Below are 8,770 nucleotides of genomic sequence, written 5' to 3'. Positions count from 1 at the left end.
CATTTATTTTATTGTTTTTATGTTGTAAAATTGTATTCTATTTTATTTTATCTGTTATTTTATTAACATTATTAAATATTTTTGCTTTTAAATCTATTTTTATTGTATTGCATTGTCATCATTTTTTATTTTTGCATTGGTCTCAAATTGTTTTTACGGTCTACACATGTTCTGTCTAATTGTCCACTCAGTCATCTGTGAAGCACTTTGAACTGCACTAACCTGTATGAAAGGTGCTATATAAATAAAGTTTGATTGATTGATTGATTGATGTTGGTTTGGTTGTTTTTCCATCAGCTTTTCACTCCTTCCACCAGAAACTCTTTCAGCTTTAGCTTCAGTTTGCTCTGGAGGAACAACAGCGCCCTCTTCCTGGTTTGTGCCGTAAAGCGATCCAGCAGATTTCCCATAAAATCTCACAGAAAGCTCTCAAAATTAATGTGGCAATGATTTGACGTTAAAATGTTACACACAGCACCTGCAAGTCAGCAAATATTTTAACATAGTGAATGCTAAAGTGTTAGCATGGGTTAGCACCAGGGCCGGTGATCTACCGGGGACACATGGATGATTTTGGTGTCTAAGTTGTGCATTTCTTTAAATAAAACAGAGAAATGAAATGATCTTCCATTCCAGCGAGGACAGACTGACAAATAGAAAAAAAAATACTTTCTGATTTCTTTTCACTCTTTTCTCTTTTAATCCAATTTAATTATGATTTCTTATCTGTTGTTGGATATCCGTTGTTTCTCTTGCACCCACGTGAATCCCTGCACTGTTAAAGTCTTTGTGTTTGTGCAGAGTGTGTTCAGGCGATGCGACAGGTGTCCGGACCGCTGTGTGAGTCACGTTTCCCCCACGCTTCCCAAGGTAAAGACTCATCTGAACTGCTGTTAGCCCACATCAGAGAGAAAGAGAGAGAGAGAAAGAGAGAGAGAGAGAGAGTATGTGAAAGGGAAGAGAGACAGATGGATGGGTAGAGGGGGAGAGAGAGAGAGAGAGGGAGAGAGTGTGAAAGGGAAGGAAGAGAGACAGATGGATGGGTAGAGGGAGAGAGAGAGAGATGTTGTCGCATATGGACAGACGGGGAGAGAAAGGATGAAAGTTGGAAATAAAAAAAAATAAAAATAAATTCAAGAACAAATGAACACACAAACAACCATCCAAACCAAACCATCCTCTCCATTCCTGCAGCACACACTGAGGCAGACTACACACAGAGAGGAGAACAGACTCTGTTCATTTTTCATCCACCGTGATGAAAAAGTGACACAAATCAAACGTGATTGATCGCACAAATTAAAGCTAATTATAGTAGCTTTTTAAAAAGGGAAGAAGGAGAATTAAATCTTTTGGTGGACAAAATTAAAACACTTTCTCTACATTTTTAAACAGATATGAATGAAGTTTTTTCCATTCCAAAATGGATACAAATCACATTTTGGAAACAAAATATTTAATTTCTGTTAGACTATGTCACTTTTAACTAGCTACATCAGACTTATTTGTGTATTTTACTCCTTCATTAGAGTGGGTATTGTATAGGAAGTATGTACTGAATGTGCTGTATGTATGTATGTACTGTATGTACTGTATGTATGTGCTGTATATATGCATGTACTATATGTACTGTATGTATGCATGTACTATACTGTATGTATGTATGTACTGTATGTACTGTATGAGTGCATGTGGACCCAAATGTCCTGTCCCATTTGTATTTTGAAAATCAGATTTTCTGTAAATACAAATAATGCTTTGGTGACTTTTTGATTTAGAGACATTTGAGTTTTGTGCTACTAAACATACAAAATTCATCAACGGGATCTTGTACAATGGTCACCATCGTATGCCTTTATAGACACTGATTTCTAAAACTATGGGTCGGGACCCCAGAATATGCCACAGGGCTTTTTCTGATGGATCCTCACATGATTATTGACTGAATGCCAGGCGAGACTAAACCTGTTGACACATTGAAACTCTGTCACTGTAAGCTCGACTTGCTCCGGTCTGCTAAGGTCATCAGTGACAAATTTAGAGATTTTTTCTTGTTCACAAATCCAGACTTTAAGTGTCTAACATCAAAGGACAAATGACATCTAAGTGACATTTTTGTACATTAGTTTGTGGTACAGATCTAATCTTCTGATGACTTTCGAAACAGGAGTCAGACTTCCAGGACAAGATCACATCCATGCCACAACAATTTATCAAATGTTCTTTATAAATACAGCCAAAGCCTTAGCAACATGGCTGATATGGCAATAGGTTAGGTATTAAATCTTGAGTTAAAGCAATTTCTATTTTAGTTACTGTAGGGGTCAGAAACATGCTGACAGGACAGAGGGCTGGTGACGGACACATCAACTCATAGTATTCTGTTACATCACCAAACGGCCATCTTGGTAGGAAAATAACAGCTGACTGTAATCAAATGACAGCCTCAGCCAAGCTGTGTGTATGGTAAAGCACCATGTTGGTAGGAAATGCATGTGACATCAAGGGTAAAATATGAATACACTGACAGTAAACACAGAACAATAGAAAACAAAGATGTCTGATCCTGCTCATCTGAGGATTTTATATCGTCAGAATGGTTGTTTGTCCAGTAATTAATGTATTGATTTGACAGCTAAGTATTCTGATGGCTGTTATCATTTTGACACTTTGAATTTGTATACTAAATTGTTTGTATTTATTCAATTTGTATACTAAATTGTTAGTAGTTAGTGCCAAACAAAAACCAGCAAATACAAGGTCAATAAAACCTATTTAAAATGAGAGAGAGAGAGAGAGAGAGAGAGAGAGAGAGAGAGAGAGAGAGACCTCTTGAGCCCATATTTACATTTCCCTCATCATCACCATGGGAGCATTAAACAGCGTAATGGATTGACAAGCCATGGGAATGCATCCTCCTCTCTGCCTCTCCATTCAATACAAACTGCTATATTAGCATTAATGTGGAAAGACGTTATTGAAAAAAATACATTATGGTAAGCAGTTGTGAATACCTCTGTGTGTGTGTGTGTGTGTGTGTGTGTGTGTGTGTGTGTGTGTGTGTGTGTGTGTGCCCTCTCCCTTCACTCTCCATCTAATTGAAAGGCATTAGAGAGTGCGTCCGAAGAGGCTTCAGCAAAAGCTTTTAGTGCCTACAGCGACCACAGGGGGCGCTGTGGGCATCAGGTCCAGAATGAACCGGGCTCAATGGAGGATTCACACAAAATCACAAGTTATGACTATCTGAAGTCACTGATTGGGAGTTTTACTTCTCCAAAGTTTGGCGTTGAAGATGCTTTATTATTTATAGCACAGCTTATGGCTTATGGCACAGCTTCTGATTTGGCTTCATGTTAGCCATTCTAGCAGATGAAGCTATAAGCCTTCACCATGATCAACCTGTTATTTATGGTGTTATCATCAGTTTTGGGGTCGTTACTCAAAAAAAGTAATGTATTACACATCACTCGTTAATTATCCCTCGTTAACTCGTTAACTCTGGAACAATGCTAATATAAATTTAAGAGCGTGTAACTCGCTTTTGGTTTTCAAAAGAATGATTTATAAAGCTATTTTTGAGGGTTACAAGTGTGAATGATTTTTTATTTTATTATTATTTTTTATTTCTGAATTGTAGCTTAAATTGATAAGAATGTAGGATAGGTATATATAAGCATTATGCTTCTGCCTGTGCCTTTTCAGTCACTACTTAATACATAGATTGTTCATTTTGTTTATACTGTCTAGACTGCTTATACTTATTGTATATTAGATTGTACATTGTATATACTGTTTATTACTGTTTACTTATTGTATTGTGTGTGATGACTGAATAAAATACTACTACTACTACTAGTCTATGCTGCATTCACATCCAGTGGGAAAAAAAAGAAGATACAGATTGAAAATACTGTTCAGGTCAGCTTTCAGAATGTAAATACTACTTGGAAACTTTCAGGGGTTTAGCGATGAAAACCAAAGACAAAGTAGTACTCCATTTTATCCAAGTCAGGGTTTGGGTTGATTTCCTCTGTATGTTCTGCTGTTGTTTTTTTTTTTGCTGAGAACCCGGCGCCGTCGCTGCAGATTTCTGGCGTTCTCCATAAGCTGAAGTGTGAAGCGGAGTCCGGCGGTTTGGGAGCCAGCGGACAGGAAGCCAGGAGGATTTAGAGCCGCTCGTCCTCCAGCAGGAACCAAGGTGACGCTCAGAGAGATGGAACACTGCCTGCTCCCATCGTGATTAGCTACACATTCACTCTACAGCCTTACACATGCAAATACACACACACACACACACACACACACACACACCCTGCAGACAGGAAGAAAACACACACGTTAAAACACCTCCAACAATACAAGATACACACACACACACACTGTACAGAGACAAACACAGTCGAGCCAACAGATTATGTTTGCCTTTAACTATACACTCTATGGCCTTACACATGCAGACACAAAATAAAACAAACTATCTTACATGCATGCTCACACACACACACACACACACACACACACACACACACAAAGTAATTCAGCTAAACTGGTGTGTAGAGAAAGAGGACAAAGTGATTTAACACTTGGATGCTTGGCAGGACTACAGCCATTCGCTGGCCGAACAGACAAATTGAGCCAACCACACACACACACACACACACACACACAGACACACAATTAGTAATCGTGAAAGGAGACTAGCTGCTGTCAAACAGTTGCATGCCTGGCTGGGTTGCTGCTACTACAGCTATTCACTGATCTAACACACACACACACACACACACACACACACACACATTGCTACTATTCATTCACTGGCCTTACACTTGCAGAGATAAAAAAGATACACATGTAAACGAAAGTGTTTTGCACGTGTACAGCACACAAGGACATGCCAACAAAGCGCACACACACACACAAACCTACAAGCAACACACACGCATGTAGGCAAATAAGTAATTGCTAACCATCATTACATGCTGAATTAATTTATTAAACCCTATTCATTCACAATGGATGAATTAGTATTCTTCGGGCGATGATATCGACTTCACCCTCTGCCTCATCTATAATTTTCTGGCTTTTCATCAGCGAGAAACAGGATTGTTGAGAAAAACAACAGGACATGGGGGAAGTAATTCTAATTTAATAGATTCCCAATAGGCCTGCAAGCGTACTGTCCACAGCTGCACACGGTCGGTGGATAATCCCCGTTATTTATACATCTGTCAACATTTCCGCCGCTTTATTTCCGTCTCAAATCCTTAATTTGCTGCATCGTCAAATCTTCCTATACTGTATGGTCCGGCTGAACAAATCTAATTTCATCTCTGCGGGAGAACATATAGTACACAGAACATATATACAGTGTAATGGCATCATCCATTGTTGGTTGGTGGAGAGAGCTGTTGGGGGTTTTTGTTTGTCACACGCAGGCAGGCATGCACACGTGCTTTATAACATCCACGGGATTCAAACATGGTTCATCTATGTTGCAAGGATACAAACAGCATCATCTCAGCTATGTGGCCTGTTTAATCATCACTGCAAAGACTGAGCAGAATTCTTCTAGATGCATATTTTCTTTTGATAGGCCTATTATCTGTAAATCTCAAAGAGCAAGCACCCCCCCCCCCCCCCACACACACACACACACACTCACACACCCCCCAAGTGATTTATTTGCGTCTACTGAATTAAATTACAATTTGCACAGGATTCATATATCCCACCATGTCTTAAAGCTGCAGCAAATAACTTTTTTATGGATTAACATTTATTTAGCAGTAATAAAATTAAATGACGAGCAGCATAATCTGTCAGAATCTCAGTAAGAGCGGTCGCCCCGTTCCTCTGTTATTCTCATTTCAAAGTGAAATGTGTGGAAACACTATCCGACCAATGAGGGGAAGTCTGAGGCAGAAGGCGGGACTCCTCGTCCTGTCAATCACTCCTCCTGTCACTCACTCGGAGGAGTGGGAGGCGGGTCGTTCCTTGTGTGTTGGCTTGACGGAGATTTGATCTCTTTCCTCCCGAACTTATCTGCAGCAGCTTTAAAGACCCCATCCCATGAAACGGCATCTTTACTGATGCTGGAAAATGAATTTAAAAATTGATTGAGAGTGTTTTTGGTACATGACACCACACAAACAGCTTTGAATGGTCCTTAAGACATAAAATAAAACACTGGAAAGTGGAGAATATGGGAGAAATTTAAGGACCTTCAAGGAAATGAACGTTTCCATTATACAACCCAGCTGCTCTAGAATCAGTGGGATAAACCAGGTAAATCCAATTCAAACATCTCATCTCTAACCTTCTCGTCTGTTCTACTTGTCACATTTTGCGCTCCTTCATCATCATTGGTTATAAACTGTTTAAACTGTTTGACAGGGTGCTGTGTCCGACAACAGCTGAATTTCTGGTATTTAAAGGGATTCCCATATATATTTACGCTGTGCAATGGGGCCTCCAGATATAAATTCTACAATGTAGTCATCTTCACCTGTATCACCTCATCTGTCAAATCCCTCTGGATCCATCTCTCTCCTAACCCGTCCATGTCTCACATATTGATCATTAAACATGTAGCGGTACATTTTCCAGGCTTTGTCACCAATTCGAATGCGGATAGTTTCTCATGCATTGAAAAACGCCCCCACAACAATTTGAACCGCAATTTGCTGATACTCCACACGACCTTGTTGACACCTGTTCGGTCAGGATTTAACTGGATTCCCTCTCATAATAAATTCTGAGTGTATCTGGCTCTAAATTGGTGGTAATGATTGAGGGTTTGCAAAGCTGGGACTAGCCAGAAGCCTCAAGGTCTCGCTGCAGAAATGTTTTTACACACTCTTTCAGCAGAGCGTTGCTTTTCGTTTCACACAACACAGTAGCACTTTTCAATGGCCTGGCTGTAATTCAAAGCTGACCCAGAAAACCCATCCCACATCACGCAGGCTGAACGCTTTTTCCCTCCACAATTAAGAGCGCGGCGAATTTCAGCATCATTTACGCAACACAACAAATTCAAGCCGCTGGAGTGAAGCATTGGAAAAAGGTCTTGAGCTGGTTGATGTTAAGCACCGTCATGCATCAGCGCCATCGTGTTTGGAGAGAGGAAAATGTGTTTTAAAACAAAGCCACGCAGCGGGAGGCGAGTGTGTGTGTACTCAGAAGGATCCAACTGGCTGCACACGCCATGAACGCCTCATGGTAAATCATGCATGGTTTATGCTGCACACGTTGTTTCTCATATTTGCACAGCTTGGGTTGGAAATCAAATATACTGTACCATCAGACATTAAATCAGCCCTTTCACTGTCTGTCATGTTATCATACCCATAGAAATGAGGGTCAGGATAAAGACAGATATAATCCTTGTCTGCTCTAGTGTTAAGGAAGAGGGGGAAATAGCCTTTTACATCTTCAAAGCTTAATGCTGAGGGGTTTTTTTTGTGAACCGCATTGGCAGAAAACTGAAGGACTCAAGCCATCTCTCTCTCTCTCTTTGTACACCTCATCCAAACCTCGCTACAGCACCTCACCGACAGCGTGGGAGCAAGAACCCGTTATGTGAAATAGTCCAGCATGAGGCGGCCAGCGAATCCTGATGCATTCATGTGCCATGAACATAAAGCTTTTATACTTTGGCTGTGCAACTTTTTTTTTGTACAAAGAGGGACGGCTGTGGAAAGAGTCTGAAGTAGAGGCCCGCCGCTTGTTGTCAAAAGTCAAAGTTTGCCTCGTGCTTGTTTTGGCGAGTGTGTGTTTCAAAGTCGTAAAATGGATGCATTTAGTCTCGGGCTCTGCGGGAGTTAAGAGGCTGGAGAAAGCCGATGTTAACACCTCTCCACAATGAGCACACACCCGCTTGACGTTTATGAGGCTTGTCGTTGTTTTTCCTTATAGCTCATGCTGTGTAAGTGCTGCATTAGGGGCTGTAGCTTGACACGGTTGTGGGTCTGTCATCTTGTGTTTTTTTCCATCGCAATATTCTGATCTGCAGATTGTCATTCTCAGTTTTTGCTCGTGGTTGTTAACAGTCAGATAAATAGATGTTGCAGAAATATTTGCACTTTGTGGAAAAGCCGGCTCATGTATCCTTTGTAGTAGTAATCACAGCTGTAAGGGCTTCCAAAAAAACATTATGTGTACTATCATATGGTGTAATAATGTCTGGTATGGATGGATAAAGCCATGCTGTGCTTACAACTTTATCAGCCAATGACACTTTGTGATTAGACTCAATCCGTCTTTCTGCAAGGATTTGACACACCTGTTCTTGTTTTAGTTGGTCTTGCTGAAGGGAATTCATAAAGTGTGCAATACATAGCAAAAGCACAGATTGCTGTTATTATTAACGTAAACATGGCTGATGCAAGTCAGGATGGCCGAGCGGTCTAAGGTGCTGTGTTCAGGTCACAGTCTCCCCTGGAGGTTTGGGTTGGAATCCCACTTCTGACAGACACCTCTATCTCCCATATGGTCTAGCGGTTAGGATTCCTGGTTTTCACCCAGGCGGCCCGGGTTCGACTCCCGGTATGGGAATGACGTTTTCACAAATTTCCCCAAGGGGATTAATAAAAGTGATATCTTATTGATTTGGGACAATCAGGTCACAATAAGGGAATGGTTCCTAACCCACAGTGGCTCTCACCCCTTTCACTGCGGGCTGTGATGAACACACATTCTGCCATTGCTCTTCATTACCTGTTCAGTTTCATGCAAACACATTTATGCGTTGTGTTCGTCATCAGTTGATCGT

At 40.7% G+C, this 8,770-nt stretch overlaps 1 non-coding gene across 1 annotated transcript; it reads left to right on the top strand.

Annotated features, from left to right (window-relative positions):
- The first annotated feature begins 8,481 nt into the window (after positions 1–8,481).
- Positions 8,482–8,553, top strand: trnae-uuc (transfer RNA glutamic acid (anticodon UUC)). The gene has a single exon. It is a non-coding gene; the product is annotated as a tRNA-Glu (tRNA).
- The last annotated feature ends 217 nt before the right edge of the window (positions 8,554–8,770 follow it).

This window comes from Centroberyx affinis, unplaced genomic scaffold, assembly GCF_046629955.1.
Source record: "Centroberyx affinis isolate AG114_WGS23_722 - 3 ecotype Tasmania unplaced genomic scaffold, CSIRO-AGI_Caff_v1 ptg000708l_1, whole genome shotgun sequence".
Taxonomy (NCBI): domain Eukaryota; kingdom Metazoa; phylum Chordata; class Actinopteri; order Beryciformes; family Berycidae; genus Centroberyx; species Centroberyx affinis.
The sequence above is the reverse complement of the archived record's forward strand: the minus strand, read 5'-3'. Positions and strand labels throughout refer to the sequence as shown.